General features: G+C 42.8%; 1 protein-coding gene across 5 annotated transcripts in view; it reads right to left on the bottom strand.

Moving 5' to 3' along the window:
* KATNAL1 (katanin catalytic subunit A1 like 1) overlaps window positions 1-8,121 on the bottom strand; it is a 101,707-nt gene extending 93,586 nt beyond the window's left edge. The window contains exon 1 of one of the 5 annotated variants that reach the window (XM_021929351.2): window positions 7,149-8,118. The gene's annotated coding sequence lies outside the window, so the exon portion shown is untranslated. The other 4 variants (XM_021929347.2, XM_021929350.2, XM_021929348.2 and 1 more) reach the window with 4 other exon arrangements.
* Window positions 8,122-11,286: the final 3,165 nt, after the last annotated feature.

Here is an 11,286-nt window from a genome sequence, read left to right on the forward strand (position 1 = left end):
AATTAATGCATCTTGAAGTGCGTTTCAAGGGTAATAAATGAAGCTACCATGTGAGTACTAATCAACAAAATAGTTAATTTTGAAAACCACAATACCTCCCATCTCTTTATATTGGGTAACCGTCTCAAGGACTACAGTTTGCCATGAATAATAGAGAAAACAACTTAATCACAAACCCAGACATTACAGAAGAATGTATGTAGTAATGAAGCCTTTTCATTTATTTTTTACACATACAGAAATCACTCTCAAATATTTAGAAACAAAAAAAAACTGTTCATAAACATAAAAGAATCTAATATATTAATATCGGATTCTACGAGCTTAAATGTTTCTCAGAAGTGTAACCATTACAGTAATTTCTGCTCATGTTCCAAATTCTACTGGCAACTTTAAAATATTACAAAGGGGCCGGGCGCGGTGGCTCAAGCCTATAATCCCAGCACTTTGGGAGGCCGAGACGGGCGGATCACGAGGTCAGGAGATCGAGACCATCCTGGCTAACACGGTGAAACCCCGTCTCTACTAAAAACTACAAAAAACTAGCCGGGCGAGGTGGCGGGCGCCTGTAGTCCCAGCTACTCGGGAGGCTGAGGCAGGAGAATGGCGTGAACCCGGGAGGCGGAGCTTGCAGTGAGCTGAGATCCGGCCACTGCACTCCAGCCCGGGCGACAGAGCGAGACTCCGTCTCAAAAAAAAAAAATAAAAATAAAAAATAAAATAAAATAAAATAAAATATTACAAAGGACAGAAAATGTGGATCATCTGTTACTGTGTCTCAAGATGACAGCTTAAACTAAACCTGTCCGGCTGTGGTGGTTCACGCCTGTAATCCCAGCACTTTGGGAGGCAGAGACCAGCAGATCTCCTGAGGTCGGGAGTTCAAGACCGGTCTGGCCAACATGGCGAAATCCTGTCTTCACTAAAAAAAGTACAAAAATTAGCCAGGCGTGGTGACAAGCGTCTGTGGTCTCAGCTTCTCAGGAGGCTGAGGTGGGAGAAGCTTGAACCCAGGAGGCGGAAGTGAGCCGAGATAGCACCACTGCACTTCAACCCGGGCAACAAGAGTAAGGCTCTGTCTCAAAAAAAAAAAAAAAAAAAAAAACCACTATAAATTTTATCTTAAGTGCGTAAATACCCTTTTTAGCACCAAAAGTAATAGTAGCGACGTTTACTGAATGCTAACTCCCCACCAAGTAATACGATAAAAATGTTTTTCTGGGCATTATCTAATCTAATCCTTATAACACTACAAAACAATAACAGTTACCCATGATTTAACAGAGCAGGTGACTGAGGCTTTAAAGAATTTAAACAATTTGCCCATAGAGCCTGGATTTGAACCCAGATGTGTCTAACTTAGAGCCTGTCCTCCTAGCTCATTACAGTTTACTGCCTCAAATTCCTTTAAAGTTATGCAACTAATCTAAAAATAAATATAAAAGGCTTATTAACAGAAATAAAGATATTTTGTTGCCGTTGCCTATTTAAATACTACTTGTTTTTAAATTTCATAGTGCTTTGAACAACATAAAACCTTTCAAAGGCATCTGCTTCATATTACTTTATTTTATGAAGTATGTATGTATGTATTTACTTATTTATTTTTGAGACAAGGTCTCGCTCTGTCACCCAGGCTGGAGGGCAATGGTTCAATCTTGGCTCACTGCAACCTCGAACTCCCAACCTCCTAGTCTCAACCAATCCTCCCACCTCAGCCTCCTGAGTAGCTGGGACCATGGGTGTGTGCAGCCATGCCTGGCTAATTTTCGTATTTTTTGCAGAGATGAGGTCTTGCCATGTTGCTCAGGCAACTTGTCTCAAACTCCTGGACTCAAGCATTCTGCCCCTTTCAGTCTCCCAAAGCGCTGGGATAACAAGCAAGAGCCACCACACCCAGACTCAAGTAGTCTTTGAACAAGTAATTTTATTATCATATTTACTTACTCATCCATTCATTATCCAATCTAAATTAATTAGTAAGCACCTACCACATTAAGCAAACAACCTATGTATACATAAGAAACAATGTAAGGCCACGTGGAGTTTACTAACATAAAATGCTTGACTTCAAATATCTAACAATGCAGAGAAAATACTAGTATAAAAATACCAGGAATTATGTGTTAAATGCCAGTCATCCATATTCTCACATAAGTAGGTAAGAAAAAAAAAAAAAAAGTCACTACTGATTCTCTCTCTCATTCATTTCTCTTCCTACTGCCAAAATCACCAGGAAAAATGGAAAGAGGAAAACATCAGAAAGAAAAGAATACTAACATATAAAGACACTCATAGAGACATAGGAATAAACGAGAATAAAGGAACAAGTTATTGAAATACAGCAAATGAAGTTATATCGTTTGTCCCTCAAACACATAAAAGCTAAGAAAATAAGAAATAAAATACATTGTTTTTTGGAGACGATTTCCTTAAAAAACACAAGAGTGTACCAAAACTAGTCTGAGCACTGATTAAAATGTAACATCCTTTGAGAGAGGGGCCAGATCTTAGGTATCGTGTATCATTTGGTGCACTGTTCGACATAAAGACACGCAATAATGTTTCTTGAACTGAAATGCAAGACACGTGTTTGATAAATGTCCATAAAATCACCATTCTAAAGAGTTCTATAATACCCTGGGAAGTAAATACAACTGGGGGTCAGCAACTAAGCATTAACTTCTTTACAAAATGCAAAACAATACTCAGACATGATTAAAAACTATAAAAAATGTTTACTAAAAACAGCTTCATAGCAAAATATTAAAAAGAATAAGATTTCAAACCAAAGCTCACTTTTTAATAGGCTGCTTAATAGGAGCTTTTACAATTACTAATGGACAGAACAAAGTTACAAAAGGACTTAAAAGGTCATTTACTCCTTTGCCCTCCGTTCAATTAGGACCACAATCAAACCATACCCCAGCAAGAGAAACATATCTAAAGACATCCAGTGAAGATTAGACCACCTTTAAAAACTATTTCATTTTTTTTTAAAACTACTCTCATAATCTATGCCTTGAGTTTATCTGGCAAATGCCGATATCTCACTTTTATCAGGTATTTTAGGGCACAATTTCCCTGGGAAATAAGTATAAGTATAGTTATCACTGAAGAGTAAAACATTTAAAATAATGTTGAGCCAGGTGTGGGCACATGCCTGAAATCGCAGCCATTGGGGAGGCTGAGACAGGAAGGCTGCTTGAGCCCAGGAGTTGAAGGCTGCCGTGAGCTATGACTGCACCATTGCACTCCAGCCTAGGTGACAGAGTCAGACTCTGTCTCTAAAAAAAAATAAAATGAAATGAAATACTCTTGAGCACATTAAAATATAAACATATTTTCATTTACAGATGTTAACTATCAGTGAAATCACACATCAGTCCAGACATGAAATACTGTCAGAATTGAAGAATTTTAGAGCCATTGGGCTCTCAAATTATCTAGTGGAACTTCCTGTTTCTTTGAAGATGAAAACAAGGCAAAACCACATTAGTATTAATGCCCTATACAATAACATTTTATAGCATTAAAGGACGTTTTATTTAAAAAAAAAAACATGATTAGTCCTCAGACTCAAATCATCACTTTGTAATATAACTACTACCTGATCCACCTGCTTAATATGGTCAAGTAAAGTCACGGAACAGGGCCTTTCTATCAGACAGAATTGGCAGTCCTGCCACACTGTTAGTAAGGAAGTGGGAGAAGGAGAATTGCTGTGAGTTGTTGAGCACTTCAGGGTTTACCTCCACTAAACTGTTTCAACTTCCCAAAATCAAATAAAATAGCATTAACACCTCATATGAAATAAGGGTACAGATTTGGAGACCTGCCTATGATCATACAGAAAATAAGTTGTAGAAACAAAATCAGACAACTTACTTGCTCTCCTTATTGTCCCCTCCTTTGTTATGCTCTCTCCCAGTTCTTCTTCCTCTCTGCCTCCTAACCAGGGCCTCATTTGTAGGCTCCTCCCGCAAACACATACACACAACTCTGTTTGTTTGGTTTTGTTTGTTTTTTTTTCTGACCCGGAATCTTGCTCTGTCGCCAGGCTGGAGTGCAGTGGTACGATCTGGGCTCACTGTAACTTCTGCCTCCTGGGTTCAAGCGATTCTCCTGCCTCAGCCTCCTGAGTAGCTGGGACTACAGGCGAGCGCCACCACACTCGGCTAATTTTTGTATTTTCAGTAGAAATGGGGTTTCACCATGTTGGCCAGGATGGTCTCAATCTCTTGATCTCCTGATCTGCCTGCCTCAGCCTTCCAATGTGCTGGGATTACAGGCGCAAGCCACTGCGCCCGGCCTACACACATCTCTTAAGTGGGAGTTCCATATCCAAACCTCTTCCTTTTTCTTCTCTACTCATTACTCCAATGTGAGCTGGTCTATTCTCCCCTGTAGCTTTAACTACTTATCTGCATGCAAACTTCTAACTCCAGCCTGCTCTCTCTGAACTCCAGACTCAAATGCATCTCCACCTGAATATCCCACAGGAACCTCAAACAAATGCTTACAACTGAACTAATATCTCTTTCACCCTAACAAAAAACCAGCTCCTCCTCATCTCAATCAGGGGGTTCACTATTACCTCAGTCGTGGTAGCCAGAAAATGAGGACTCAATCAGCTGAGAGCTCCAAATCTCTCTAACTCCCAACATCCAAACTCTATCAAGTCATACCAATTTTATCTCTTAAATATTCCCTGAATCCATGTCTTTCTGTAACTCCAACGGCTTAGTTCAGACTCTCTTTATTTCTCTACTGGACTTTGTTTTTTCCTATTATACAACTGGCTTCTCTACTGCCTGTAATCTTTCCCCTCCCAGGTCCATTCTCTACACTGGAGCTGGAATTATCTTTCTAAAATACAAACTTAACGACACCATCACTCTAGCTAAAATTCTTCAATGGCTGCCCCATGTCAAGAAAAATTCTAAACTCTGAATACGGTGCCGAGTACTTTAAGATCTGGCCTCACTCACTAATGGTGCGCATTCTGGGATCTCGTCATTCAGAACTACCTAGCGTTCCCCAAATACAAAATACTCATTCTTCAATCTATCCTTTGTTCGTGTTGTGCCATCCATTTGTCCTAGAATGACTTTCCTCTTCATCACTCCAGTGAAAGCTTATTCAACTATTTTAACACAAGTTAAAAGTCAAATCATACTGAAGGCCTCCCCTGACTTCCGTAGACAGAGTCAGGATCTTTCTACTAATTGACAGAGAAAATGGTCAGGGCCTCCCCTGACTTCCGTAGACAGAGTCAGGATCTTTCTACTAATTGACAGAGAAAATGGTCAGTGCTTGAGATCATGACCAGACCCACCTGGGCTGAAATCCCAGGTTTACACTTGACCAACTATGATTTTGTGCAGGGCCTCTAAAGCCTGTTTCCTCATCTCTAAACATCAGTAACTACTTCACCAGCTGTTTTGAGGATTTACTGAGGAGCTGCATGCAAAATACTCCGCACAGCACCTGACATATTCAATAAATGTTACTGTTAGGTGATTATTTCCTCTGGGCTCCTATAGCAACTTGCACATATCTCTACCACGCTATTGGGATGACATGACTGCCCATGCAGGATACAGACTATCTTTTTTCATCTTTTTATTCTCACCACCTGGCATAATGCCTGGCACATAGGTTCTTAACAAATTTTGAATGAATAAATACTTCAAACCTTATATTCGATCACATAACGCCTCAATTTTGTTTTCTACCTGTCTTACTAAACCTACTTTCCATCTCCTCCTTGTACAAAATTGCTACCTCAAGTAAAATTTACACAGGTCAACTTCATTTTAATTAAGAGAAAGTTTTATAGGATTTGTGGTCTTTTTGTTTGTTTTTAAACACACACACACACACAAACTCACAATAATATCAACAATTCTCCAACTTACTCCATAAAGCAGCACATTTCCAGGATGGTTATCTACCTATTGAAAAATGTTAAAGGGTCGTCAAGGAAGGTTTTCTAAATCTGTGTCAGCTTCCTTTACCACCAAGTCTTGAGTCAACTCTAAGGACTCAAGTGTACTCCTGAACATAAAAAATATATAAATAATTAATTAAATAATTAAAACATGGTATTTTTCCTTCCGAAAACATGCTGAGAAATTCTGAATAACACTGGAATAATCAAAGAAAATAATTATTGCTTCCTACTGCTAAAAAAAGTATGTTTTTAAAAGTTACTTGTAATTTAAAACTGAACTAATCAAAGTATGTGTAGGCAGTGTTCAGGCTGGCAAGGGGGGGTGGGGTGGAGCACCCATTTCACAACCTTGAACCTCAAGAAATAAAATGCAAAAAGGCTAAAAGTTTAAAATGCCAGATCCCACCATATAATAGCAATGACATCTTTTTATCTAATTCCACACTTAACCTTTAAACATTACGGCCCTTTGAGTAATTACCAATTGATGGGTTTAATATGCAAATACCTCTGAGCTACTTTAAAACAAACATGACTAACCCAGAAATAAACGTATCCAGGAAAGGAGAAAAGCCTGTGAAAACACGGTTTCTCGGGTCTCACATCCAATGTATGACATACATACGGTTCTGCACCGAGAGGCAGCAACCTGCGAGGGTCAGAGGCGCCGAAGACCCGAGGCCCTGCAGCTTGGGCGGCTGCTCATCCCTGAGACTGTGCAGGGCGGTGGCCCAGTCGGGGTGGGGCTGAGCGCTGTAGCTGGGGCGGTCCCAGCGACTGGGCTAGAAGCCCGAGGCTCACCTCCACTTCCCTTTCCCAACGCACAGAGCCCAGGTCCGCGACCACCCAACAGCCCTCTCAAGACAAAGAGAGATTTTTTTTTCTGTCCCGGTCCGCTCAAAGTTTATCAGTCTTTCCCGGCGGTCGGGGCCGCCGGGCTTTGTAGTTCGGCAGTCCGAGCTACCCCGCCAAGGCCGCGAGCCCGAGGAGTCACTGAACTACAATCCCCATGATGCACAGCGAGCCTGGCGCTCCCGCGCCCCTCCCAGTCCCCGCACGGGAGCCAGCGCCCGAGGAACCCCACAGCCCACCGCCCTGGCGTTTCCGGCGGTGGGAGGCCGGGAGGGGCTATCGGCTAAAGCCCCGCACTACCTGCAGTATCGCTTGAGCCCCTGTCCCTCGGATTCATTACCTAGAAGGCGCAGGTCCGGGCACAGCCGGCGATGCGGTCCAGATGGGTTGGGGGTGGGGCGCAGGCCGCCGCCGCCGCCGAGTCCGTTAGTTCGCGACGTGCGTGAAGAGGCGGCGGCTGCGTAGGGTTGCCATGGCAGCCCCGGCCGCGCGGTGGGTGCAGCGCGGAAGGGAGCGCGGAGGCTGTGAGTCCGCTCTGGGGCGGAGCTTGGGACTCCAGCCCAGGTTGCCGGGGGAGGGAGGTGCAGCGGCGCGGGGTGGGAGAGCAGGGAGACGGTGACATGGAGGAGGACGTGTGGCCGACTGAGCTCTGGTCGTGCTTGATGAGCCCGCCTCCACCGCGTCCATCCCCCGTGGCGGGGCACCTTCGAGCCTGCTGTTTTCAGAGGGGATGCCAGTGGCGTCGAAGGAGGGGGCACCGGGGCGTCGCAGCGCCCTTCCCCCGCCGCCTGTCCAGGCTTCCACCGCTGGGTCTGCCCCCATGGGATGTGTGGATCCTACGCCACCTCAGTATTTTTCTGCAGTCAAACCGAATTGAAGTCTTTCGCACCCGCTTTCTCCATTCTCTGGGGAGTGGGATGGAAAGGAATCCTTCGATAAGATGGAATGCATATGGCCTTTAGGATTATTCAGGAGGTTTTAGAACTTGCAAATGGCATTGCTTTCGACTGAATTTGGATTTATGCTGTTTCTCGGGCAATCGTTTGTGGACTCTAGGATAAACAGGTTAAGAGCGTGGGCTTCTAAAACGAATTCTTAGTTCACGTCCTGCCCCTATACTTGGTAGCTGATGACCAGGGGCGCGTTTCTCACCTCTTAACGCTTTGATCTGCAAAAATGGAGATATCCATCTTGCAACTCTTGTAAGAAATACATGCATTAATACTGATGAAGCTCTATAAAACAAAGCTTAGCATTTAACAATAGCTATTAAATATTAATTATTTAATCAATAGTGATAAAAGAATAGTGGTTGGCCGTCGGGAAGGAGTTTGAGAGAATTTTTTGTAGTGATGAAAAAATTCTATAGCTAAGGGTTTCGGTTACAGAAGTATATGCATTTGTCAGAACTCTTGGATTGGAACATTTAAGATTTGTACATTTCACTGCATGTAAATTTACCTCAAAACAGAACATAAAAATGTGTTGTTATTATTATTAGAGCTATAGACTGTAATAGAAACCACAGAGATATTCTAAGCCCAATCTCTAGATTTTATGGATGAGAAAACTGAAGTCCAGAGATTTAATAGAAAAAAAGAGGAAGGGGAGTGAATTCGTGACCTTGTCGTTTTCTGGTAATGAATATCTCCTGAAAAATTATGGTTGACAATAACAAAGCACTATGCCTGTAATCCAGCTGAGTCATCGTACCACAGAGATTTTCTTGAACTTGACTGAGTCCCTTATCCACCTTTTGTTGTTCCCCACGGACAATGTCCTCTCAAGGATTGCACCGTCACTTCTGGCTCTCAGTTCTTGCTTTTTCTGAACACTTAGACTTCTCCACATATCACCTCTTAAAACTCTTTTCTCTCTACTCCTGCTGACACATAATGTCGAAATCAGCGCCTTTTCTTTGGTTGTTTCTATAGCCAACTCTTTGGAAGGTTTGGAGCAGATGAGTGGTTTTAAATTAAGGATGTAAAAAACCTAAAATTAGAAATTCCTGCTCTTAAAAGTCCTTCAATTCCTCCCGTGATATTTTTATCCACCTACCACCTACCCCCATTTTTTCATCATTACCTGTAACCTCCCACTATCGTACTATCTCTCTGGTCCCATCTGTCCCCTCCTCTCTTCTCTCTTTATACAACACTTTTATTTTTATCTCCTAATCTGTGCCGTTATAGCTACCTACCATTCCTAAACTGTTTACCAAAGTATTTTCCTATACAAAGTAACTTCCCAAGAGAAACTCTGGAGCCAGCTATTAAAATAATTTTTTTTACGTATGTATCCTTATGCTCTATTTGATTCAGTCCACAGTGTCACTGCTCAATAAATATTAAGCAGCTTAGGTACATGACCTGTTGATACGGTTTGGCTGTATCCCCACCCACCTCTCATTTTGTATCGTAATAATTCCCACCTGTCAAGGGCAGGGCCAGGTGGAGATAATTGAATTATGGGGGCGGTTTCACCCCTACCATTCTCGTGGTAGTGAATAAGTCTCGTGAGATCTGATGGCTTTATAAATGGGAGTTCTCCTACACAAGCTCTTTTGCCTGCCACCGTGTAGGAAGTCTCTTTGCTCTTCCTTCATCTTCCTTCATGATTGTGAGGCCTCCCCAGCCATGTGAAAATGAGTCCATTAAACCTCTTTCCTTCATAAATTACCCTGTCCTGTGTATGTCTTTATGAGCAGCATGAAAACGGACTAATACACCTGTGCTTCTTACCTTCACAGTGGGTTCACTTATGAAACCCATTTTCTTACATCCATAATGGTGGTTTACTCTATTTAGTATAAATGAGGAAGCTGTGTGGTAATAGCTGGAATCTGCTGTCGAAGAAAAGAAACCAAAGTAACCATAGCTTGTACAGAAGAAATGACAGCACTTAAGAGATGAAGTCCGGAATAAAGTCTGGGTATTAAGCCAGAGGACATCCTTATAGGAACTTGAACCTGTCACCTGCAGCAGTTTGGTCACAACTCTGCATATGTAATGAGCATGTAAATAAATTCTCCTTTACTCCTGGAGAAGATGTTACGGATCTGCTATACCAGATGAACACATGTTTGTAGTAGGGATAATAGGTTCACCGGATCCATCTATCCCTGATCTGGTTTCCCTTGTGACCAGTCGCTTGTCTTTCTTTGCAAGGCAGCGGGCCAGAGTTGTAGTGCAGCCTACAGCTATGATGAAGTCTCCAAAGGCAAGGTCCCAGTGCATAACGCTCCTCGTTTTGTGAAGCCAGAATCCCAGAAAATCAGCTCAGCAGGACAGGCCACTTCCGAATGGATGACAGCAGCACAAACAAAAGTTGCTTTGCAGTGAGTTGGAGGTGGGCAGTTGCGGGAGGGAAGACCACAAGCCACCGAAGCACAGCCTTAAAATGCCTCACGTGGCTGTGGACAGGTAGGAAGGAATAAGGACCGATGGTAAACCATAGTTCATTGTTTTCACCAGATACTTTGGACCTGTTCAAGTCATAGTTAAACACCCTATGCAAAAGCAAAAGATGGAGCTGAAAGTAGTAGCACACTAATCCACACAGGCAGTGTGGTCGAGAGCCACCACCCTCATTTCCAGCGCATCTGGTTTACAGTTGAGGTCTTTCCTCAGTTCTTGGAGTTCTTGGCCTCTCTAGCATTTGACTTTGCTGACCACCCTCCTTGGTAGTCCTTGACCTTGGATCTCTCCAGAGCTTTCCAACCAGACTTCACTGTGTTATTCACCAGCTCTTTTACCTGCTCCTTAAATGTGAGGATAGTTGCCAAGGTTCAGTGACTGCACCTTCTCCATTTGCAAGCTTCCGCCTCGGCCATGGTTGACGCTCCAATTTCTCTTGCTAGTTCTGATCCACAAGTTCCAGCACTGCACAAGCAGGACTACTCTTCCTTAACTTGATCTGTTACTTCTGTTCTCTTCTCCTGAGATGCCAGCCCCTTACCCCCTAAGGTCTACGTATTCTGAAAACAAACCTTCACATGAAGCCTTTCCAGATCATTCCTGCTCAGTAGTCATATCACCCTGCTCTGTGCTCAGAATATTTCCTGTCAATCTCACTCCCTGGACAGCTGACCATACTGCTGAGTGGCTGCTCATCTATTGTTTACTCATTGGGTTTTTGTCTTTTCTCACTATATTTCAAGCTTCTCCAACGTGCATTTCTGGGTATTCTCAAAAACACCTTCATAATACCCTACATATAATAAGGGCACAATAAATGTTTTTGATTGGTAGTTCTTTTAACTTTTCCCCTTAGCAAAGCCTTCTTTATCTGGTAGCTGTCCCTCTTCTACTACTATACAGGACATTTACAGCCTCTTGATATAAATTTCCCTGAAGCCTATAGAACTGTGGGTCCCCATACATGTTCAGTGGAGGAGAGTACCTTGGGAGGTAATTCCTTAAGTCGCTGTTGCTGTGGAAGGAATTCAGTATGTAAGTAGCACTGAATTGCAACGCTCA

This window comes from Papio anubis, chromosome 15, assembly GCF_008728515.1.
Source record: "Papio anubis isolate 15944 chromosome 15, Panubis1.0, whole genome shotgun sequence".
NCBI classification, from domain to species: domain Eukaryota; kingdom Metazoa; phylum Chordata; class Mammalia; order Primates; family Cercopithecidae; genus Papio; species Papio anubis.